The 22,491-nt window shown below is 54.0% G+C and overlaps 1 long non-coding RNA gene across 2 annotated transcripts; it reads left to right on the top strand.

Annotated features, from left to right (window-relative positions):
* Nucleotides 1–4,689: 4,689 nt before the first annotated feature.
* Nucleotides 4,690–7,060, top strand: LOC106485105 (uncharacterized). 2 transcript variants are annotated; one of them, XR_001292656.2, is made up of 4 exons: nucleotides 4,690–4,785; nucleotides 5,964–6,177; nucleotides 6,392–6,414; nucleotides 6,959–7,060. It is a non-coding gene; the product is annotated as an uncharacterized lncRNA (long non-coding RNA). The 2 variants fall into 2 exon arrangements; XR_001292655.2 differs by having other exon boundaries at nucleotides 5,964–6,184.
* The last annotated feature ends 15,431 nt before the right edge of the window (nucleotides 7,061–22,491 follow it).

Below are 22,491 nucleotides of genomic sequence, written 5' to 3'. Positions count from 1 at the left end.
CCTGAGCTCTTCGCTGGAGGAAAACCCCTTCTCATCCTGGGCCACTTCTCCATGCCCCTGGGCGTTGCCTGTCCCTGCATTGCGTGGGGTGCATGGCCCCCTTCCATTGCACACATGACACAGGACCAGCCACACTCTGCACCAGCTCTCTGTCCCCCCATATGCCTCCCTAGGGACCCAGCCAGCACCAGGCACCAGTTCTACTCACATCCAGCAACCAGGCTGCCCGCCAGCACCAGGACACCCCAGAGCAACGCTCCCTGGGGAAGAAGCACCCTGCAAATCATCTGCGAGCTCCCTGCAAACGGTCTGTGACCCTCTGCTTTTGGATGCCTTATGGTGAGAGGAGGGAGGGCACAGGCCCCAGGGCATCGGTGCTCAAATTAATGAAAAAGGAAAGTCCTGGTGGGTAAATAACTCCCAGGACTTCCCAGTGGAGAGCAGCCAAAGAGAGGATTGGCCCGGATTATCCACGCAGTCCCTGTGGCGACAAGTCTGACTTTGGCAGCCAGTCCTGACTGTGCCATGGGTCCCCTCGGTACCAGCCTGCTGTGTAGGGACCATATCCAACCTGCCAGGGCTGCTTTGTGCTGGCTGGGGCCACCCAGGGCTGCACTTTCTCCTTCTTTCCAGTGTCTGCAGTGGGGTCCCCGTGGGTCCAGGGACACTGCAGACCTGGAGGCTCCTGCTGGCTGGCTGTGGCATCGGACTGTGCAAGCAGGCTGGGGTCTCTGTATCGACCCCATGCACCTTCCCACCCCCCACACTCTGCCTGCACCTGATTCATCAGATGAACAGAGCAATAACCTTGGCCAGCCCCTTCTGTTTGGATCTGGCTTTGCTGAGCAGGTTCTGGATGTGGCTGTATGAATTCTCCTAAGAAAGACTTGGAGAAGCATGGCTGGAGCTCAGGGTTAACCATTCCTGGGGACATAAAAGGCCAGCTTTGTCCCAGCAGTGCCTGCAGAAGCCGACCTGATGCTGCAGTCTGAGCTGGGGATCAGTTCCCCCAGGGCCACCCACCATCTCTGCACACCTCTGGAGCAGAAGACTGTGCTCTCCTCCCACCTGGGCCCTCTGGGACGCCCTGGGTTCTTCATCCTCACTAACTAGTTTTGTCCAGCTCCTAGGGGATTGTCCCCATCTTACACTGCAGCCTGGTTTTCCAGGGAAATACTAACCCCCTGGAAACAGTCATTCCTGTTCCCCCAACAACATTTCCCAACCTTTTGTCAGATCAGACTAGGTCCAGGCTGAAAACCAGAGTGCTGAACTGAAGATCCTTTGGGAACTAGTTGGCAATGGGGATGGGGCAGAAGACATGTAGTAACATCTTAATTCAGCTTTGCTGCAGAATCTAGTAAAATTGGAACCTCTGTTTCATTAAATTTCATGTAAATGTTGAAGTCCTTGGTGCTTTTGAGACCTGAGCCTGGGGTTTTTAGGCTGATCCGATGAATTAGCCTAGTAGGATGGAATATGTTGTAAATGATATATCTTAAAAATGAATGGTCATACTGATACCTTAGTGATAGTATAGAAGTATTGGTGAGAAAGGATCCTTGGGGGGGGGGGTCTCCTGTCCAAACTCTGTCTTGGAGCAGGACTGTCACCAGCACCCTTCACATCTCCTTATGGGCCCCTCAGTTTGTTCTCAAGAACACGTGGACCTATGAGAGTGTCACAGAGCCAGGCCAATCCCAGCCTTACACACATGCTCTGCAACCTCTTCACGCTGGATATTTTAAAATTTTATAATCAAGCCAGAATCCCAGCTGCGACCTGTGTTTGCTCAGCTCTGCTCGGGGGCTTATTGGCTTCAAACAGCAACGTGCATCCGGGTGCCTGAAATCCCACCTCAGGGCAGAGTTAGGGATGCTCTGAGATTAATCTCTCGGTCCCATTCCCATAGAGGATGAAGAGATCTGAGTGTGTGACCCCAGTCCCCTCCCAGGGTGCCTCGGCCTGTGGTGACTGCTACAAGCTGAAAAACTTAATCTCAAGACAAACAGGGTGACACAAATCCTCCTTTGGGCACTGGGCAGGACAAATTAATGGAAAATATGAAGAATTCACTCTCTGTCTCTGAACCTGAGACACAACAAAGGCTCTGTCTGATGTTACATAGGCCAGATGGCACCCCGAGGTAGACTGGGAGCCATGCCTGGGAACAGGAATGGTGAGAGATTTAAGGGTGAAAATGGATAGATACATTCTTATCTCAGTTCCTGGTGTGATAGGCTCTCACAAACAGGCCGTGTAAACTTAGGGACCCTGTCTGAGTGGGGTCAACGTAATTTTGCAGGTTTTAGACTGAAAAAAAGACACGAGATTGTGCAGAGAAGAGTCACAATATTCATTTAAAATCTGGAATAAACAACCCGCAATCAGGCACAAAAAGAACTTGGTGCTTTTGCTCATGCAAAGGATGGAGAAATGACTCGGTTGTGCTTTGGGAGTACCTTTGCACAGAGAACAGAGAGCTATTTGGTGTGGCAGAGAAAGAGAACAAGAGCTGCAAGCATGGCCCATATTATAAAAGCACATCTGGAAAGGGCTTGCTAAAGCACCTGATCCGCCTGCCCACCCAGGCACAATCCAGCCTGTCTGAGCATCTCCTGGGGCAGACATATCTAGGTATCTTGGGTATCATCCCAGACAGCATGAGCCGGGGACCTGCCGTTATTACCTCTATAAAGTTTTCCCTGAAGTTGTATCTAAATTGTTTTCCTGCAGTTTAAGTCAAGGCACATAGACTAGAGGTCTAAAATCACTGAGATGAATCCCTACCTGTATGCCCAGGGGCTGCACAGTGAGTGCTGTCTGTGTCTGCATCTGAGCAGGTCACGCTAGGCTGCCTTTATCCTTGCAAGATGCTAGCATGAAGTTCATCCCATCCCCAGTACGTGTCTAATATAGGTCTGATGAACAGGGCTGTAGAGGCATCTCATTTTTCCCAGTGTCAGAGGAAGACAAGCTCAGATGGGATGCCTGCCTTGCAGCTGTCTGGAGAGACATGACATGAATCCCCCCCTCCTTGGCTCACATATCGTTCCAGGAGAGTGTTTGTTTGTTAAGCAGCGTGAGAAGATTATTCATCCACATGTTTGCAATTCACAGCAACCTTCACTCTTCCCTGCAGAGCTATTGCTGCCTCTCTTTCATCTGTAGAGCTCATTTTTCCTCCCTATGCTCCAGCCCCTACCCTTGTCCTCGCTGCATCAAACCCTGTTCAGTTCAATGATCACTTCAATCAGTAAGGATATTCTGAGCTCAGAGTGTGCCCCAAAACGTGTGCGGACTCTCCCAAGGAGTGGGGGACACTCTCTGTCCCACTCATTGCTGAAACACGGAGAAGGAGCTGGTTTGGACAGGGTCCTGGTGGCCCCATGAGGATGCTCCCGCACCATCCCTGTCCAGCTGCGACCCGCTGAGCCGCAACCAGCTTTCCAGGCAGGTCCATCCTACACTCAGTTTATCTGCACCACATTTCCCTGATCTCAGAGGCTGTGTGTGAGTCAGTGTGAACAGCCCAGCACAATCTTTACCGCTTCCTCCTCTGCACAAGGCCTGCTGCTGTCAGAGACAGAAACTGGGTTGGCTTCGCACGGTCCCTTCTTGCCAAGCCTTCGCTGGCTCTCACGCATCCCCTTGCTGCCTCTTACTTGTTAAGTGGCAAGAAATAAAGTGACCCTGCTTCATGCTGCAGAGCAGAAACAAGCTCCATGATGGCCCAGAAAAGGTCTGTGGCTTGGAGTGTTGTAGACAAGGCTGAATACTTTTCTGCAAGACAGTTTAGTCAGACAGTAAAATATACACGGAGCTTGCAGCTTAAGCACTATGTGCCCGGGGAGGCTATGAAATGAGTAGAGGGCTGAAGAGCGGATGGAGGCCTATGAAGCGCACAGGAGGTGTGCACTCTTGTGGACTGTGCTGGGGGACCGTGAAGTTTACTGGGGTGTTACGGAGTGGATGGTGGGGTTACAGAAAGTATGGAGTGACTGTGAGGTACTGGGGGAGTATGGGGTATACAGGGGAGTTATGGAGTGAGTGGGAGCTATGGAGTTTACTGGGGAGTAGCTGGGCAAGGTTATTTGCGTCTGGTGATAGACAAGAAGTTGACCGGAAGATCTAAGGGTCACCTCTGGCCTTGACATTTCTGCACTGATGAAGACGTTGGCATCACTTCTCGAGAGCTGTATGAGCCCCAGCTCCCAGACAGAGGACTCAGCCAAGGCAGGGAAGCGGTGAGGTGCGTGCAGAGCTGGACTGCAGCAGGACCCTGCAACCTGCCACGGATTTGAGACTCCCGGGAACTATTCCTACAAGCGGGACTTGCACTGGGGTCTGGGAGACCAGTGCTGGGGAGGGTAAAGCACCGCCCTGCTTAGGGCACAGCTGGGGGACAGAGCTGCTGGAACGGCAGGAGCACCAGGGGGATGAGGTGGCTTGTTCTGGTGTGTTTGGGGCTGGCAGCAGGGGCCAGATTTACTCCCCAGAGGAGCTGCATGGCTAATCCGGAGTAATCCTCCGCCTGGCTTGGTGCCTGAGCAGACACATCTTCCCATACCTGGAAACTCTCTGTTAATGTGACCGTGCATCCCCAGGCCCTCCCAGCTCTTGCTGATTGGTGCCTGCTGGCTTCATAAGGGTGTAGACCACAGCCTGGGCTCAGGACCTCTTGTTTCTGGCTGTGGCTCATGTCTGAAGTCCTCAGTTCAGGGACGATGAAGCTTTGGGTTATCCTGGTCCTGGCAGGGCTTGCCTGCAGCCTGGTTGCTGGGCGTGAGTAGGGCAGGTCCCCAGGAGGGATATGGGGTGGCACTGGGGTGGGCCTTGGCGGGGTGAAGGAGAGGGCCAGGCAGTCCATGCACTTACGGCGAGGGGCTGGGTGCAGAGTCTGGCTGGTCTCTCTGTTGCGTGCATGATGGAGGGGGTGCTGTGCACCCTGGGCAGTGTGGGGACGGGCCCTGCCCCGGGGCACGGAGAAGGGGGGCTGGGGTGAAAAGGGGCTCTCCCCCAACAGAGAGCTTAGGAAGGACTTCCTGCACGAGGAACCTGGCTCTGGGATGAGAAACTGGGGGCTGTGCTTGGGAGGGGCCAAGCATCCCAATATCACCCCTGCCTTGCCGAGTGTTGAAGGCACTCAGCAACCTCTGCAAGCCCTTACTGGGCCCCCAAACAAATCCTTGCCCTGTAAAGCTCTCCTTCATCCTTTCCCTGTTCTCAGTCGTCTTCTCTCCTGCCCACTTTTGAGCTGGGCCATCCCCACACCCCTTTGTACACAGGCTGGTTTTGGCAGGCTGGTAGGCTTACGGGAAGGATTTGGAGAAACCAGCAGATCCTCTCCAGTCATCCTGAGACCCTGCCTAGATTTGTAATGCCGCTCTTCCATCTGCAGTTGCTGTTGATAAGACACATCCCACAGGCTCTGATAAGTTGGAGATCCTGTGTACTAATCCACTTCTCCAAGTGGTCTGGAGGCTGGGCCCCAAGGCAGAGGTTTTGCCTGGGAGGATGGGAGCTTGCACCCCCTTGGTTTTTCTCTTGTTCTGAAGGCTGGCTTGCTCCTAGCAGGTGAGTCAGGCTCCTGTATCCCACTTTTCCTTCCAAGGCACAGAGCAGACAGGGAGGGATCATGGACTCATGGAGCACAGACCATGGTGACATGAACCCATCACTACTATGCCCATGCTTGAGTCCCCCAGAAATGAGGCAGTGCTGATCTCTACACTGCCCAGATGGGACCAAAGCACAGGCAGGCTATGGGACTGTCCCCAGCTGACACATGCGCTGGTATTGAGCTCCTTGAACTTGGCCCTGGGCAGGGTGCCTGTACCAGGGCAAGATGTGCCAGGCATCAGGGCCACTGGCTTTTATGAGTGGAAGGGTTCATGGAGGGGGACCCAAGGAGACTTTAGCTGCACTTTTGGGAGTTCAGGTAACACCATTTCTTTCTACAGATGATTTTGTAAGGGACAGGGTTTCAAAAGGAGCCTTGGGGGATGCTACTGAACTGCTGCAAAACCTTCTGAGATTTCTGGGTGAGACTGTAGTCGGGACGTCGCAGATACTGTTTGGAGGAAAGGAACGTGAGTGGGGAAGGTGGACAGAAACAAGGAAGAGGAGGAGTTTGACATGAGGGTTCAGGCCACCAGCAGGAACTGTGCTGCAGTGGTAAGAGGTATTTCCAGCTTCTTCTGACTCTTCCACACCAGGTGATGGTGGAAGACATGGTGGGAGAGAAGGGGGGGCTGTGGGAGACATGAACCATGGGTGTTGGGAGCCAGCTGGATATTCCTGTGAGAGACGAAATGCCTGCCATAGGGCAGTTGTGGGGTGGTCGGGGACTGTGCCAGGTCTCACTTCTTCTCTGTTCTTTCTCTTTCAGAAGACTAAAGAGCAACCAGCACAGTAAGTATCTTCTTTTCCAAGGTAATCTCCCTGGGAACCCCAGGGACTTGGGGTGCCCAGTCTCTGGTACTGATACAGCTCAGGGTCTTGGTGTTGGGTGGAGGGATGTTCTGGAGGGCATTGAGAATCCTGGCCCAGGCTGAGCTCTGGATGCTGGGGTGGCTGAGATGTCCACCATGGAATGGGGTTTTGTTGCCCATGATGCCCTGTTCTTTCTCTGCTCCTGCCCCAAGAACCAAGCACCCAAACCTCTCCATGATTCCACACCTGGGTCCTCTGAGGCCATATGTGTAATGGAAACTTGTCTGGGGCGAGAGCTGGGCTGGAAGGGCTGACTCAGAGCAAGATTTGGGGCAACTGATGGGAGCCCCTCCATGGTGCCACTCAGAACCGTTCTCGGGGATGGCTGTGCAGCCCTGTGTTGTGAATGTGCTGCACAGGGAGCAGGATACCTCGTGCCCTCCCTTCCAGGCATCCTGTGTCATCCCTGTCCCTGCACAGCCATTGCTGCAGCTCCCTGATGCTGGGTCTCATTGAATCCCAGGTGCCACCTGCGACACCAGCTCCTCCTGTGGCTCTTCTTGCATGGGATCTGTTCTTGTGTGCACATCACCCACGGCCAAAGCAACCAATAAAGCAAAACCCAAATAGCTGCCTGTCTTGTCCTGCCTGATGTTTGTCTGCCTGTGACCTGTGGCTGTGAGGAACTGAAACAGAGCTCAGCTGCTCTGAGCCGTGCGGTTGTCCCCCGCTACCATTCCTGACTGCTGTGATGGGGAAAGGGCTCAGACTTAGGGCTGAACAAGTCCCCCAAATGCTCAGTTTCCTAACTTTGGCTTATAGCTTCCCCAGAATACAGCTTTGTGTGTGTGTGTCTGTGGGGGTTTGCGTGGGCATGTAATGCAGATATATGTGGACATATAATGAATGCATGCGTGCACACATGAATGCACATATGCATGTGTGCACAAGTGCATATGTTCCTGTACGAGTACATGTGGGTGTACGTGTGTGTGCATGTGTATCCTCATTCCTGTGCATGTGTGGGTGTGTGCACAAGCATGTGCACATGTACGTGTGCTGACAGTGGTTTCCAGACAGCTAGAGAGCACTCTGGGATGTAAGGCACACCAGCCTTGTTCTGACAGACCCCATTCCAGGGCTGCCCTGGGCAGTGCAGCCCATGCTGCAGACCCAAAGGTCATCCCCAGAACAGCACACATCCCACAAACCCTCTTGGGACTCCAGCCAGACCCGTGAAGCTCCAGCCTGTCTACATCATGGCATCCCATGGCCTGCCAGGTTGCTCTGTGTAGGGTTCTGCCAAAAAAGGCAGGACCAGGGGCTCCCTGGAGTTTGGGAAGGATGACAAGGAGCTCTAAAAGCTTCTGCAGATGCCAGTTAGTACAGGTCATCTCAGATATGCAGAGTTCTGCCTGGTCCCAGGCACAACCTTGGGCTCATACAAGGCAACTGAGCTGCTGGGAGCTGCTCATCTGTTCTGGATCTTCTGGGCTCACCTCACAAGAGGTAGGACCCTGAGGGGTACCTGGTGGGACCACATCAGCACTAGATGTGGGTTGACCATGAGGGAGCTGCTAGTGGTGCAGAGAGACCTGCAACTGCAGAGGGATCACATGGCTGCTCTGAAGAAACAGGACAAGTTCCACCGCTGTCCCAGCTGCCCAGCTGGTCGTCTCACACCGGTGGTTGCACCAGACTCGCAGTCTGGGATTGCTGGGTCTCCCAGGGCAGCAACTTTCAAGCTGCCTCCACTCTGCTGGATGCCCTTTGTCCTGCTCCCCTCTGCTGACGTCTGTAATGGCAGCATTCTGCAGCAGCACTTGTGGCTCTGAGGACTGACACAACTCACTAACACTCCAGAGACCCACATGGGTCAGCTCCCACTGTCACAGCTTGCAGGAGCCTCCCATGAGCTGTGCTGTCTCCTGTTCTGTATTTTAAGGGCTCACTTTTGCTATATGCTGCTCTGCACTATTGCAATCAGGACCCCTTCTCTACTGTATGATGTGCTCATCAGACAGAGAAAACCAATGTGGGCAGGACTCAAATGGACATGTCCCCTGAGCTAGGGTCTGCATTCCCTTGATAGATAGGTCTAGTCCATGGTGTGATCCAGCTGCCAAATGGAGGTGTCTGTTTTAGATGAACCAAATCTCCCCCCAGCTCTGCTGCCTGACCAAGGACTTGATTCAAGTGCCCGTGTGGGGTGGCTGGTGCCAGCTGAGACCCAGAGCTCCTCTGGCTGCTGCTCTGGAGGCAAAACACCACCCTGTGTCACATCTGCCACATGTGTAGATGTCTTGGATACTGCAGGGATCTCAAATAGCTCTGAGAGCATGTGGGTCTGCACCAGCTCTAGTGGGGGCAGACAATAGCTTCTATGGCTATACCTATGTATATCTAAACGAAGGCATCAGTCAGGAACTGATCTTCCCCCAGGTACCAGATAAACACTTTTCAGGCCTGGAGAGAAGGAAGGGATTGGTGTGTGTGGGGGTACACCCTATGCTTTGGGGCCTCAGCATAATGTTGTCTCTATCCTGTGTGTGATGGTCCTACGACACCCACCAACTCTATAGTCACACGCTCTGCAGTCCTCGTCTGGCACGGAAACCACTCCACTGCTTTCCAAACCCTCTGGAACTCCACCAGCTCCAGGGCCTCAGCTGCATCCAGTTGCATCCAGCTGTGCCTTTGGGCCCAGGGCAGAAAACTGAACACCAAATGGAAAACATGTCACCAGCCAAAAGGTGCTGGCAGGCAGACTGCACAGAGCTTCCCCTGGCCCAGCTGTAGGGATGTTGGTGCTCTGCATGCACAGATCTTGGTGGGGAACAGTGACACAGAGGGGAACAGGGGACCTCCTTGGGGTCATGTGCTCCTGGAGGGGTCTTTGTCCACCAGTTCTATCCTACTCTGGGCAACAAAATCCAGCTCAAAATTGCCTACCCAATATGCCTCAGAAACTGGTCTCTGCAGTGGGACCACAGCATTCTGTCCTGCAAAGACAGACCCCAAAACCCAAGCCTACAAAGTCTCTGTGTCCCCCAGCCTCTTGGTCACCTTGCAGGGCTTGGATGCCAGATGCTGTGCCTAGGACCTCCTCCATCCTCACGATCTATTGATTGGGTGGCTTTCTTGGGAGCAGGGGTTCAGCAGTACTCAGGATGCCACAGGCCACTTCTGTTCTTTGCAGGACTCTCCAACACCACAGCATGGCCCCCGGAGTGACCAATTGGGATCTGAGTGTTCAGAGGAGGTTTGGGGCAATGGATGAACACAGGACATGAGGAAAGGGTTGACATGTGCTCCCCTCTGGCTTTGGTCTGTGGGTTTGGACTGTTTTCCTTCTCTGCTTGCCTGGGGAGCCTGCCTGTCCATCCCCAGCAGACAGACAAGGGCTCCCAGAAAAACAGGGTGGAAGACACTTGGGGCTGTGCTGGTGAATGAAGTAAAAGCTTGGAGCACATCTTCTCCCTAAAGCTCAAACAGGGGCATCCTGTGTCACCCAGGAGGGGATCTTGGCCTTGATCCTGTATTTACTCAGCTCCGCTCAGGGCACTGTTGGCTTCAAGCAATAACCTGCATCTGGGTGCCTGAAAACCCACCATGTGAGATGGTGCTGCCATGCCAGGGGCAGATTTAGGAAGGGCTGAGATTATTCATTGCCTCCTGTTCCTGCAGAGGATGAGGAGATCCGAGTGCACAACCCCAGCTCCCTTCCCAGGCATATCTCGCTGTAAGTCTCTGTCTGGCCCCAGTTCAGCTCCTGAAGCAATATTTGCTCCTCAGGAGCCTCTGTCCCGGCAGCTACATCCAGTAGGGCACCGATCCCGAATGAGGCTCAGCTGGACAGGGAGTGGGGTGCTGGCCCTCTGTGCTGGAGGGACTATCCCCTGGAAACGAGAATTAAAAAGTGTCTGTGTGGAAGACCCGCTGCACCCCAGGGTGGTGGGTAGCTCTAGCCCCTGGGGTCAGACTCATTGCCGGAGCCTGCTTGCCTAATTCAACGTCAGCTTGTCCCTGCCGCTGCGCCAGGGTTCCCTCCCTCCCGGAAGCCTCTGGGTTATTTTCTTTCCTGGAATTTCCCTCTCATTAACTCAGTTCGTTAGTTCCCGGGGCTCTTCCCGCCCCTTTCTGATCAGCACCTGCTCCCTTCATAAGGCAGTGAGAAGTGGGGACAGCGCAGGGCCTCTCTCAAGGTCCCCACGGTCGTGCCCAGCTGAGCCTCCCCCTCTCTGGCTCAAGGACGATGAAGCTCTGGGGTGTCCTGGTGCTGGCAGGGCTGGCCGGCAGCCTGGTCGCTGGGTGTGAGTAGGGCTGGTGCCCGGCAGGGACAGGGAATGACGCTGGGCAGGTGGGGGACGTGCATGGGGCAGGCTGCCCACCCCTTCCTGCTCCTCCTTGTTCCCTGCCGACTGCCCTCCCAGCCCCTGGCTTGGGCTGGGATCCCCCTCGTGCTTCCAGCTTGCTGCCATATCTGGCATCCTCTGTTCTCCTTATGGCTAACGGCTTTCACTCATTTCCCTTTGCTTGCCAGTCATGTTCCCTGGGGATTCCAGGCCTGTGGGGGTACATACACGCAGAGGATCGTGCTCTCACCCACCCTCCCCTTGATGCTGGCCCATTTGCTTTCCCATTACAGCACCTGTGACTGACCCTGCCTCCTCCACCAGCTCCTGTAAGTACTTGTGCATGATCCATGGCTCTATGTCCAGCTGTTCCTGTGCATGCTGCTGTTGAAGGGGAGTTAGGAAGGAGGGATGAGACATAGATATATTAAAGACTTCACTGTCTGTATCTGATGCACTGCTGAAATCCACCCTGAGCTTCCACTTCCAAGGCAGTGGGGTCCAGGGCTCACCACTGTAGGGGTAAACACCAGTTCCTGGAGGATCCTCCCATCCGGGGTTAGCTTGCCCAAGGCTGTGGTGCAGATAGGGCTTACAACCTTTGGCTCCCACCAAGACCTTTACAGACAGAGGTGAAAAATGCTCTAAGGTCCCCAAACCAAAGCCAGTTGCCTCCCAGGTCTGGGTGCTGGCTGGCATCTCTTTGGGGTAGTTATTGGCAGGAGTCTGTCTGGTTGCCAGGGATGGTGCAGCTCATTCCTGCCCACGAAGGGATGCTGGGATGGGGGAAGCTGGGGACAGGGGTGTGGGGTGCAGGCTTTGGGGTGCTGGTGCTGATGCTGAGAGAGTCCAACACTGGCTCTGACACAGGGCCAGTACCTTGGCATTGGGGAGTTGCCTCGGGGCACTCCCAGATCGGGGACAGTGCCTGTGGCTGGGCTAAACTTGGTTGGTGGGATTTGCTGGGTGTCTTGGCCAGGTGGAGGGATGCCACTGAACCCAAATTTGTTCCTGTTTTCCATCAGTTTCCCAGCTGATGTCTTCTGCCAGCTCTGGTAAGTGTCCCTGCTTGGAGAGCCTGGTGGTGGATCTCCATGTTGTGCTACCTGGCAGCATCCCAGCCTTTGCATCCACACCTCCCTTGTGTGGCCCAGAGGCAAAGGGACCCCCCTGATGGTCTTTCCTCTCCTGTTCCAGCCTTCTCTACTCTTGACCTGATGCCTCCCACCAGTTTGGGTGAGTCTGAGGAACTTGTGCTTGACTTCCTGGGAGGCAGAAGAAATGGTGTAGCAATGATGCAGCTTGCACCGTGTGTGGGAGGGTCCTCAGGGGCTGTGGCCTGTGGAAAACTGACACCACACAAGGTTCTCCTTTCCTATCAGGCAGTTCTCCTCTTCCCACTGCTGGCTTGGGCACTCATAGTCATGTTGCCTGTATGTTTTGTGTTGGATGTGGAAGCAGGGACCAGAGTCTGGGACTCCAGGCTCCTTCTGTCTGGTCTGAGTCCAGAGCTCCAAGAACTTTGCCTTCCCTGCTGTGGGGAATGTGTCTGTTCAGGTGGGGGATTGCCCATGCTCATTTGAAGGAGTGTGAGGAGGGCAGGAGTGTGTCAGAGCAGAGGTACACCCAGGCTGGTTCCTGTCTGAGCCAGAAATGCTGTGTGATGTGACCCAAATTCCTCCAGAGCCAGGCACTGGGACCCAAAGCATCACGGCTTCTCTAGCTGTTTGAAGAGTGAGAGGTACTCACTTTCCTCACAGTGTTTCTCCCTCCCATTGCAGCCACTGCCAGTGCCTTGGTGACCTCCTCTGCTCCCTGTAAGTTGAGATCTCAGGCCTGAATTGACCCTGAAGCACCACTGAGTTCATCACTAGGCATGATCTTAGCTATTCCTGACACAGACGTGCCTCCCTCATCCTCGCAACCAGACAGTGATGGACACCCACCCCACTGTTGCTTTATCCTCTGGCCAACCTGGCTCTCTCTTGCTGCATCTCCGTCCAACTTCTCATCCTGCCTCTGCCAGGGGAAGTTTTTTTCTCTGCTCCTCTGCTCATGCTTATCACACACCTGGGGACTGTTGCTTTGCCCTGGTCCCTCTCTGTACAGAAAGGTTTATTTGCAGTATTGGTTCAGGATACATTACCAGACACCAAGACTAGCAGTTTAAGGCTAACTAGTTTACTGTGAAGTTACAGAATAATTATAAAGGCAAACAAATATTATTGTGATTCCAGTCAAAACAACAATAAAAACAACTATCCAATAATACTGAGCTAGGGTTAATATCTAGGTGTGCAAGTACAAAACCACAAAAACTAGGCAAGCTTTCAGGAACCAGAACATGGTTTCTTTGGGGGAGCAACTCGGACCAGCCAACGGGCTCAAGGAATTTCAAATTCCCCAGTCGGATCAGACCCTTTTATTCCTTGAGTCACATAAGCACAGCCTAGGCTCTGCAGCCCATTTATCACCTTGTTATATCCTTCGGGTGTTTTCCCTCCTGGGGTTTTACAACTCTTTGTGCATATGGTTCTTTGTCACCTTTTGGTTATCAGGTGGTTACCTGGGGGGGGGGGGGGGGGGCTGCTAGAAGGGTTATTATAGCATGAGGCAATACTAGTCTAGAGATGCTTTATACTCTCTCACCTAGATAAGAAGCTGCAGTTCTTTAATCTTCATTGTTGGTCCCATTTTCATCTGTCTGAGTGCTTTTTGTAGGTCTTTTGTGGACTGCTGTGGTTTGGGTTAGTTTGGTGTCCCTGAGAGTGGGAGTGGGTGAGAATAGATTCAGAAAGGTCGGTTGTTCAGAGGCCAGCCATCTAATGAGATTTCTCTTTTAAGTGGACGACTCGTCTTCCCCCGGGCCAGGCTCTGATGGTGACACAGGTAAGTGTGTCTCCATGGACACGTGTGCCGCCTGACATCCCCAGACTCAGCTTGGATGTCAGGTTTGGCATTAGGGAGGAATTATTCCCAGGGCACTTGCCAGAGACGGCAGTGAGGCTTCCTCCCCAAACAGTGCAGAGCACAGTCCTGGTGGGTCCATCTAGCAATATCTCAGTTCATCTTTTCCCGGCCATTGCAGAACTTGGGAAATGGGATGCCATGAGTTCTCTGGGTCTTACCTCACATGCCCGTTTCAGGTTGTTTGGCCTGAGAAACATAATTCTGCTTGCTGGAGAGGGTGACAAAGAAACCCTGGCTGCGACACAGGAGGCCAGACTAGAAGTGCAGTTGAAACATTCCTAGCTTGGCTCTGGAGGTCTGAGCATACGTTGCTCACATCTGGCTTGGGGCCTGCTCTTCAACTTACCCCCTCAGCTTCTTCTGTTAGGGTTGTCCTTATCTTGAACCCTGTGTCCCCAAGGTGGGAGATGAGTGCTTAGGGGTGAGTGCAGTAGGTCTGCTTTGGAGAGGTGGGACACTGTGTCCCTGTCTCCACCCTGAACTGGGCAGAAGGGAGATTTCAACATGCAGCTCAACCTTTTCAGTGCAGAGTCCTGTATGGATAAGGCCAGGGCAGTATTTCCTCCCTGGGGTCTTGTGAATGCCATCAAGTCTCCTCCTTAGCTGCAGCCCTGGGATAGAAGAGGGAGGAGTGTCAAGGTGTGAATGTGACACTTGTTTCTTCACACAGATGACAATACGGATGGAAACGGCAGGGGACTGCTTGCTGCATTTTCCCGATTCATTGCAAAAGCCATTCGTTTTGTGTGTGACAAGTACCAAAAGGTGTTTGGGCTGCTGTTTGGTTGAAAGACAATGAATGTGGGAGTGGGCAGGGGAATGGAAGGAGTCTTCCATCCCTGCAGCAACATCTACCGCTCACCGAAGTTGGGTCCTGGATGGTGATCTTGATGCTGGCTCCTCTCACAGGGGCTTTGACCCTACCCAGCAGAGCTGACTCCACTGACATCCGCCCAACCGCAGCATCTGACCAATGTCAAATTCGAAATAAAGTCCAAACCATAGAGCTGAGCCTGCCTACTGTGTGGTTTGTGGCCACCCTCGCGTGGAGGACTGGGAGTGGGCTGAGGTGTCAAAGCCTCAAGTTTGACTCCCTGCTCTGCCAAAAACATGCCTGTCTCAGGGCTGGGAGATGCCTGGTTGCTATGGCAATGAGGATGATGCTGGCAGCTCCGTGGGAAGCTCTTAATCTTCCTGGGGATGGGGGAGGAAAGGCTCCGTGTCTTTTCAGAGTTGTGTACTGCTCTTGAGAGACACAGGTCTGTCCTAGCATGACGGGATGGCAAGTCGGAAGCAGCCATAAGAAGGGCTCAGCTCCTAGGAGGGCTCTGTGAGATGAATCTTTTAGTTATAATCCCAAATCCACGTGCAACTAGGGAACGCTTCCAAGCTGATAACCAGTGGTTTGTGGTGGTCCCAGCTTGGGAGACCCAGTGAAAAGAGCCTCATCAACTTGTTAGGTTTTGCTTCAACTTGAAGGGTGGCAACTGTGCACTGGACAAAATTTGCTGATTCTCCATGACTGGTTCATCTCAAGGTCTTGTTCATTGGTGGTAGGATGTTCTAAGAGCAGCTTGTGCCAATGATTGATTTTCTCCAGAACAAACTCCTTCAAGCAAAAAATACAATCTCCTGATAAATTAGGCTGTAGTAGACAAATATATTGTTCCCACTCAAATAGCAGCCTCCTACTCCCATTGGCTGACGGATACTCCTCTAGCTGAGAAGTGTTGTGTGCTGTGGCTGGGAAAGGTCAGCCTGGAAGCACAGGAGCTTTTGGAAAAAGAAGATACAGTTTCTGCTTTATTTCTGTTCACTGTTTCTCAGAAGCCACTGCTTGAGTGCCTGGTCCTGAGTCAGGACCATCCGTGGGTCCTGCACTGTGCTGGGACTTTTCCAGATTTGGGTGTAAAAGGCTTGTTTGTACCTGGAAGCTTTAGCTCTGGGGATGGACCAAGGTGGTCCAGTGTGATCCCAAGTCCCACAGTGCTTCAGTGACACCTTGTGTCCCCAGGGCTCCAGCCACTTCTGGGAGAGCTCAGGGAAATGGAGATATGACCAGCAAGTCCAGTGCTGCTATGGTGCTGGAGTAGGTTTGGGGACATCCTCACCACCACCTCATTTTCAGCATTTTTGGGCAGTTTTCCAAGTACGTTTAGCATTTCTGCACACTTGGACCCACTTTCATGGGGGAAAAAGTGTGTTATTCAACCATATAGGCACTCTCATATGGTAAAGACCACCTCTTAGTGGGCCAAGGCAAACATAGAGGCTGGATAACACATCTGCAATGACAACTGCAGGATCCCTGGAAGAACCTACCGCCTTCAATTTACCATTATAGGTGAGCTAAATCTCATTTTAAAAAACATCTATTTTTTCCTGCGAAAACACTCTGTGACAAGGGAAAATGTTCTGTGAGGGGATGCGGAGTCCTGTGAAATGACGGTGTTGCTGTGCGGTGCAGAACTCTGTGCTGCCAGTCTTCACAGAGTGGGATGTCCTCTGGGAGATGACACAAGTTATTCCTGACAGCTCCTCTTCGAGTAATTGTTCCCTGAGGTGGGTTATCTGTTATTAGCGATGGATTTGCTCAGGATGGAGTGGAGTTTAAATTAGACTCTGGCTGACAGAGCCCTCGTGTTTTTGTGCTGGGCGGTGTAATCCGGCGTGAAAGGATTGCCCGTGTTTGCATATCGCACAAAGGAGTGTGCTTGCAAAAGGCACCGCATTGTCCCCAAAGCTTGAGATTTGACCTTAGAAAGGGAGCCATTTTCAGCAAAGCTGAACACAAAACCTCTGAATGAGGATGCTTGGAGCAGACAGTGTGATTGTACAGCAGGCATCATTGCAGCACAGGGGTCAGGGTCTATCGGTGGAGGGGCCCGAGGAAGCCTGGAGAGTTCAAGGTGATGGGTCTGTGAGGTCCAGGTAGGCATGGCTGGTGGCATGGGCACTGCAGGGCCATGCAGGGCCTGGCACACTCCTAGTAACAGGCAGACAGAGCAAAACCTGGGCTTGCAGGTTCCTGGATGGATGTTGCAGTCTGTGAACTGGTGGCTCCAAAAGACTGCAAGGTCCTTCCCCAGTATCCCGGTGCCTAGGTTGGGTAGGACATGTGGGGGTTACTGGAGATGTGTCAACCACCATCCATCAGGGGAGGCTCTAGGAGCCACATCTTCATCTCCAAGGCAAGTGCTCTAGCCACTAGGCCTCAGTGCACCAGTCTCTCCCCTCCATCATATTTTAGTTAAACCCAAGGCAGAATGAGTAAGCCTAGCATGATCTGAGCACACCCAGCAATTTGAACACTACAGAAGAATAAGGCTTCAAGGCGTCTCTTTTCCTGCTTCCCAAGCAGTGGTAGGCAGGAGATGGTATGGACCTAGTCCAGCAACAGCAGAGATCCAGGGCATGGCTAGCAAAGGTTCTTTGGATCTCAGGTGTTTCAGGGGTCAGGCAGATGAGAGCAGGAGAAGACGCAGTGACCCAGGACGTCCTCTGTTGCTCTGGTCCTCCAAGAAGGATGGAGCAGACCTGGATATGGTTTCCAAGCCACGATGAGTTTAGTCAACAAGAACCAGGGCCTTAGTCATGGGAGCCACATAAAAACCGCAGTGGAAACAGACAACCATGTGGACTTAGTAGTGACAGAGAAGCCGAGCAAGGACCAGGGAGCAGCACAGCTTAGTGAGGTCAGGTCCCAGCCCCTCCAAGGACAGCTTCACTGGGGAGTGACCGAGGCCATGGGAGCGGAGGCTGGATGTGGGGTGGAGAGCTGTGCAGGACCCATCCAAGCAGTTGGGTCAGCTTTGGTGAAAATCTCCTAGCACGGTCACAGTCATGGTCATGAGCCTCTTGGATTGCGTGTGAACAGAGCCTGAGGAAAAAGGGAAGAATCTGAAGCTCCTTTGTGGCTGTGCTGTGCTGAGCCTGGAGCTGACCCAGCTGGCTGGGAGATGACACCGTGATTATTTCAGTTAACTCAATTTACTGCTATTACTGTCAGTCGGGCCTAACGATCCGACACGGAGCAGCAGTCCTTAGAGGACCCATTTCTAATTAATTTTAGCTCATAAACTAATTAATGGGTTTACTTGTAAATTCTCAGAAAATCCATGCTCCCTGCAAAGAGCAACGCTTTTGCTTTTGGGAGGCCAGGCCATCCCTTGCTGTATGTGCCAGTAGAAATGCTCTGCTCTAACCATGGCGAATGTCTCCCTCCTTTGCTTTTCCAGCAGCCTCTGAGTTTGCAAAAATCACTCCTACTCCCCTCAGCTGTGCAGAACATGGCAGGGATGATGAATCCAGGTGCTCACAGAGGTGCCTGGGCTCCTCTTTCCTGCGGCTGCTTTCATCTGAGCTGGCGCAAAGCCACACAGTCCTAATTGGAGGGCTGGGAAATATTTACGCCTGGCTGGTGACTGGGCCTGGGCCAGCTGGACCAGGTGCTGTGGCAGCTCCTCTCTGCCCAGAGCCATGACCGTTCCTGGGGAATGGTCCAGGGATGCTCCAGGGATGGCAGCCCCTGCTGCGAAGCCAGAGGAGATGCTGAGGCAGCTGCGTGAAGAGGTTGCCAAGTGGGCAGACCCCCATGGCTCCCAGCAAAGCCATGCCTGCAGCTCAACATCTGGGGCCCGTGGTCGCCGTCCATACAGCAGTGTTACAGCACGTGCCAAGGCATCCTCCTCCTTATCCCCCACCAGAGCAAAGGAGTTGGGGTCCCCTGCCCAGTCCCCAGCAGACTGGGTGGAAGGCTGTGCCTGTCTTGTATTGGCAAATCCTTGGTACACACAGGCAGTGCCTGCCTGCCTGGGCTCAGTGGGGACAGCTGGGGGACAGGGCAATGTGACAAACCTCTGCCAGCCCCAGAGGACTTTGGGGTAGGCTCCTGGCAAGATCTTTCCTGGGATGAAGTTGGTGCAGATCCCAAGGGGCCTGGACCACTTTGCGGGATCATTGCTGATGCCTGTGCTGGCTCCTTTTATTCCCACCCTGCCAGCATAAAGGGTCAGAAATGGCCTCAGACAATGGTTCTGGCTGATGGGATGGCTCCTGAGAAGGGCACGGCAGGGATAAGGCAGCCCTGGGGGTCTGCCCAGAGATATGGGGCTGTGTTGTGCCTGGGGCTGTGCTGACCCCGTGCACTGGGCCCCAGGGCTATGGTGTGCTCAAGTCTGAGCTGTCTCTCCTGTCCTGGACTCCCTGTCTGTGCTGAAACCCCAGGGCTGTGCTGCATCCCAGTCCCACAGAGTGGAGGATGCCCAGATTTGTAGGAGCCCTCCCGCCTGAGGACCCCTGTGTGTATAAGCTCTTGTCTCCACCAGATCTGTACTGCTGCCCCAGATCTGGGCATGGAAAGCACAGTGGAGCAGGATGCAGGCCACCCTTCCAGGCTGGGAAGCTGTTGAGTTTTCTCACCAGCAGATGTCAGCTCCCACCCGGGGATGCACATCCAGAGCACAAGCGGCTCCAGTTACGGCCCAGCATAGATTCATATCCCTGTGCCCGGCTGGATATCCCAGGGCTGCAGCTCAGCCCTTGCGTTCCTGTGGCTCCAGCATACCTCCCTGCGTGCTGCAGGGCGAGCTGAGAACAGCATCCTGCTCTGGCAGTACCTGCACTTGCTCTTTCTGCAGCCAGACCAATGCCCAGAGGTTGTGCAAAGGACCCGCTTGCTCCCTGGAGCCTGTGAGCCCAGCTGCACTCTGACCCATGACACTCCCTGGGGACACGGAGGCAAAGGGGTGACTCTGCGGCGCCAGAGCTGTGCGTGCTGTCGCCGCTGCAGTGACCCAGAACGGCCTGTGGCAGCCGCTGGGGTTCCTCTGGGAGCTGCTGAGCATCAGGGCAATACCCAGACCTGTCTGGGGCTGCTCTGTAATGGTTATATGAGAACATACACTATTATGGAAATTATGCTGCTAAGAAGAGGGACTGGACACACCTCTCCTGCCTGTGCTGAGCACCTGGGGGAGTTTAGGAGCAAGAAGTAGATCAGGGAGGTGATGATGATCCTGCTCACATGCAGCTTGGGTGGTATCTCTTCTCTGTGTGTCTCTCCAGCCCCCTTTCCCCAGTGAGCTGCCACTTGCCATCAGAGGGCTCTGGAATGGCTTCAGCCATTTACTTGTGATGTGCACAGAATAAGGGTGGAAACCCCCAGGAGCTCAGCCGTGCCTCCAGGGCTGAGGGGTCTCTGAGGTTCCCACAGCCTCTCTCTGCCATCTTCTGAGGTCTCCAGGATCAGGGATTGCAAGAGCTTCTGTTTCCCCAGGTAGCAGATAGATGCAGGTGAGCTGTGGTAGAGAAAGGCCTTCTCCAGCCTTTTGTATCTCAGCCAGGGACCATGGCCAGTGGGTCTGGAGGTGACTTCAAGAATATCCTCCCAGATAAGCTTTCTCTGATGTGTGTCTGCAACTCTTCTACCTGCAACAACCCACACAAATGGATCCCATGGCCTGTCTGACGTAACCAGCATGGCTGGGAGTACTGTCCTCGGTGTGCTGGCCACATGCTGTAGAGCTGCTGTAGAGCCGGCAGATCTGCTCTGCCAAAACACCTAAGGTAGAATGCAGTGATGGAGTGGGGCTGGACTGCTCTCAGGGGCAAGGAAGATCCCAGTCCTCATTGCATGCATGGAGGCAGGCTGCATTCCCACTGCAGCCGGCCCCCTCGCACTGCCAGGAGTGCTGGCCTGTGAGCAGATGTTGTCTGAGCTCACGAGGGCCCTGCATCCCCTCAATCGAATTACGCCAGCTTTGGAGCATTCACTGAGATGCAAAGCGGTGACTGGCGTGCGGGGGGCCAGGGACACCACACCAACTGCTCATCCCAGACATGCAGCACCCCGGCCTCCGACAGTGGGTCGGTCGGGGCTGTGTTACCCACACTGCTGTTTGGTCTGGACCTACATTCGGATGAGGCCCTGCATTGGGAACCTGCAGAGTGAGACCAGTGTGAAGCATCAGGGGACCCACAGGGCCAGGGCAGCTCTGAGCATTGGGATCCCTCATGGCCAGGACACTGCCTGACACATGCATGCAAAATGGGGAAGTGGAAAGGGGGCTTTTAGGGCTGGCTCCTACTCCTCAGCATCCAGACACAAGCTCAGGTTGTTGCAAAGGGCCTCTTGCATTCCCCAGCACATCCAGGACACTCCACCTATAAGCCTGCAGGTAATGCCCACACTACCATCAGGAAAAGATGCTCTCCTCAGCACCAATAAGGGCTAAGCCTTCACAGTTTTCTGCCATCAGTCCCAGCATTGCTAAGGGAATGGGCCTTTCCCCCTACTCTTAAACCCTTTTCTGGACAAGATGCCTGGCACAGTGCCACCCTCTCCTTTTCAGAGAGCTCCAGAAATGAGGTCCCCATCCAGCCTTGGGGATGGCCTGGTTTCATCCAGACTGGTGCTGTGTCAGATTGGACGGGGCTATGACATGGCTGGGGTGTCACTCACTGTCCCCTGTGTGTGGCAGAGACATCTCCCCTAAACAGCGTCCATCCCCTGGCTCTGGGCTCTCCCCAGCCCTGCTGGCCCGTGTCCCTGGTCTCAGGAAGCTGTTTAAGACCTATATAGCTCAGTGGAGCAGGACGTCTGGGTTTCCCTGCCAGGTCCGCAGGGCCTGAGGCAACGAGGAACAAATCTGGGATTTCCCAGCTGTGCCATCAGCCGTGAAGCCATCCTGCAGGCAGCCAAGAGCAGAGAGCGAGCCACTGTGCTGGCCTGGGGAAGGCAGGGCAAGCCTCTTCTGCTGGATTTGGGGTTTGCTCCCCTGGGACAGCAGGGTTGGCCCTTCACTCCCCAGGCTGTCAGGCAGACTTGGGTGCTTGAGCCCATCTGTGCATCATACTCACACTCCATCTGAGCACTTCCGCTGCAGCCCATGAGCATCCTATGCCCGACTCCTTCTCCGGGGATAGCTGTGGACCTGGCAGGGGAAACTGAGGCAGGTCCAGCCCAGGGAGTTCTGTGAAAGGCTCGGGCACAAATGTTTCCAGAGCACTGGAGTGGGTCAGTAATGTCAGGATGGACTGAATGCCTGCAAGGCCCAACGTGGCCAGCACAGAGGAGCAGCTCTGAGTCACACATATGCAAGATGGGTTCAGCCTCAGGTCTCCTTTGCCTCCTGATCCTGCCCAGAAAGCCAGGAGCTGAGACCCTGCACATCTTGCCTCACCTCAGGCTCCCTTGCAGCTCACAGCTAGGGTTTGACAGGGAGCCAGGCAGGGCAGGCTGGCTGGGATGCTCCTGATTTCTCTGGCCCTGGGATGGCCTGCAGTGGAGCAAGGCAGCCAAGACACCAGGGCAGGTGGGGATAAGACTTCTCCCATCCTCTTCTGCCTCTGCAGCATGTATGTGCCCCATGCCTGCTGGGCTTTGGAGGACACAAGGCAGCCGGCATGCAAGAGAGGTGTTGCAGTGATGGCTGGAGATCCAGCTGGCCCCAGGAGAGCATCCTCAGCAGTTGACACTTCCCATGAGAGCCAAAAGTGCCATGCATTGTCCCTTCTCCTCCAGAACTGACAGCCAACAGGGCGATGAAATACGGAAATTGAAAAATGCAATACGGCTACACCCTCTGTAGCCAGCCAGATCTGATGACTGGGCCATGAGGATGTTGCATACGGGGCTTGGAAGACCCCCAGTCTGATCCGTCCGGGGACTCTGGGAGAGGTGCCCTTTGTGATGCAGAGTGGCTCCCCTGCCACCTCTCCTTGGTGCCAC

This window comes from Apteryx mantelli, chromosome 33 (assembly GCF_036417845.1).
Source record: "Apteryx mantelli isolate bAptMan1 chromosome 33, bAptMan1.hap1, whole genome shotgun sequence".
Lineage (NCBI taxonomy): Eukaryota > Metazoa > Chordata > Aves > Apterygiformes > Apterygidae > Apteryx > Apteryx mantelli.
Note: the sequence above shows the minus strand (reverse complement) of the source record. Positions and strands in the feature narration are given on the sequence as shown.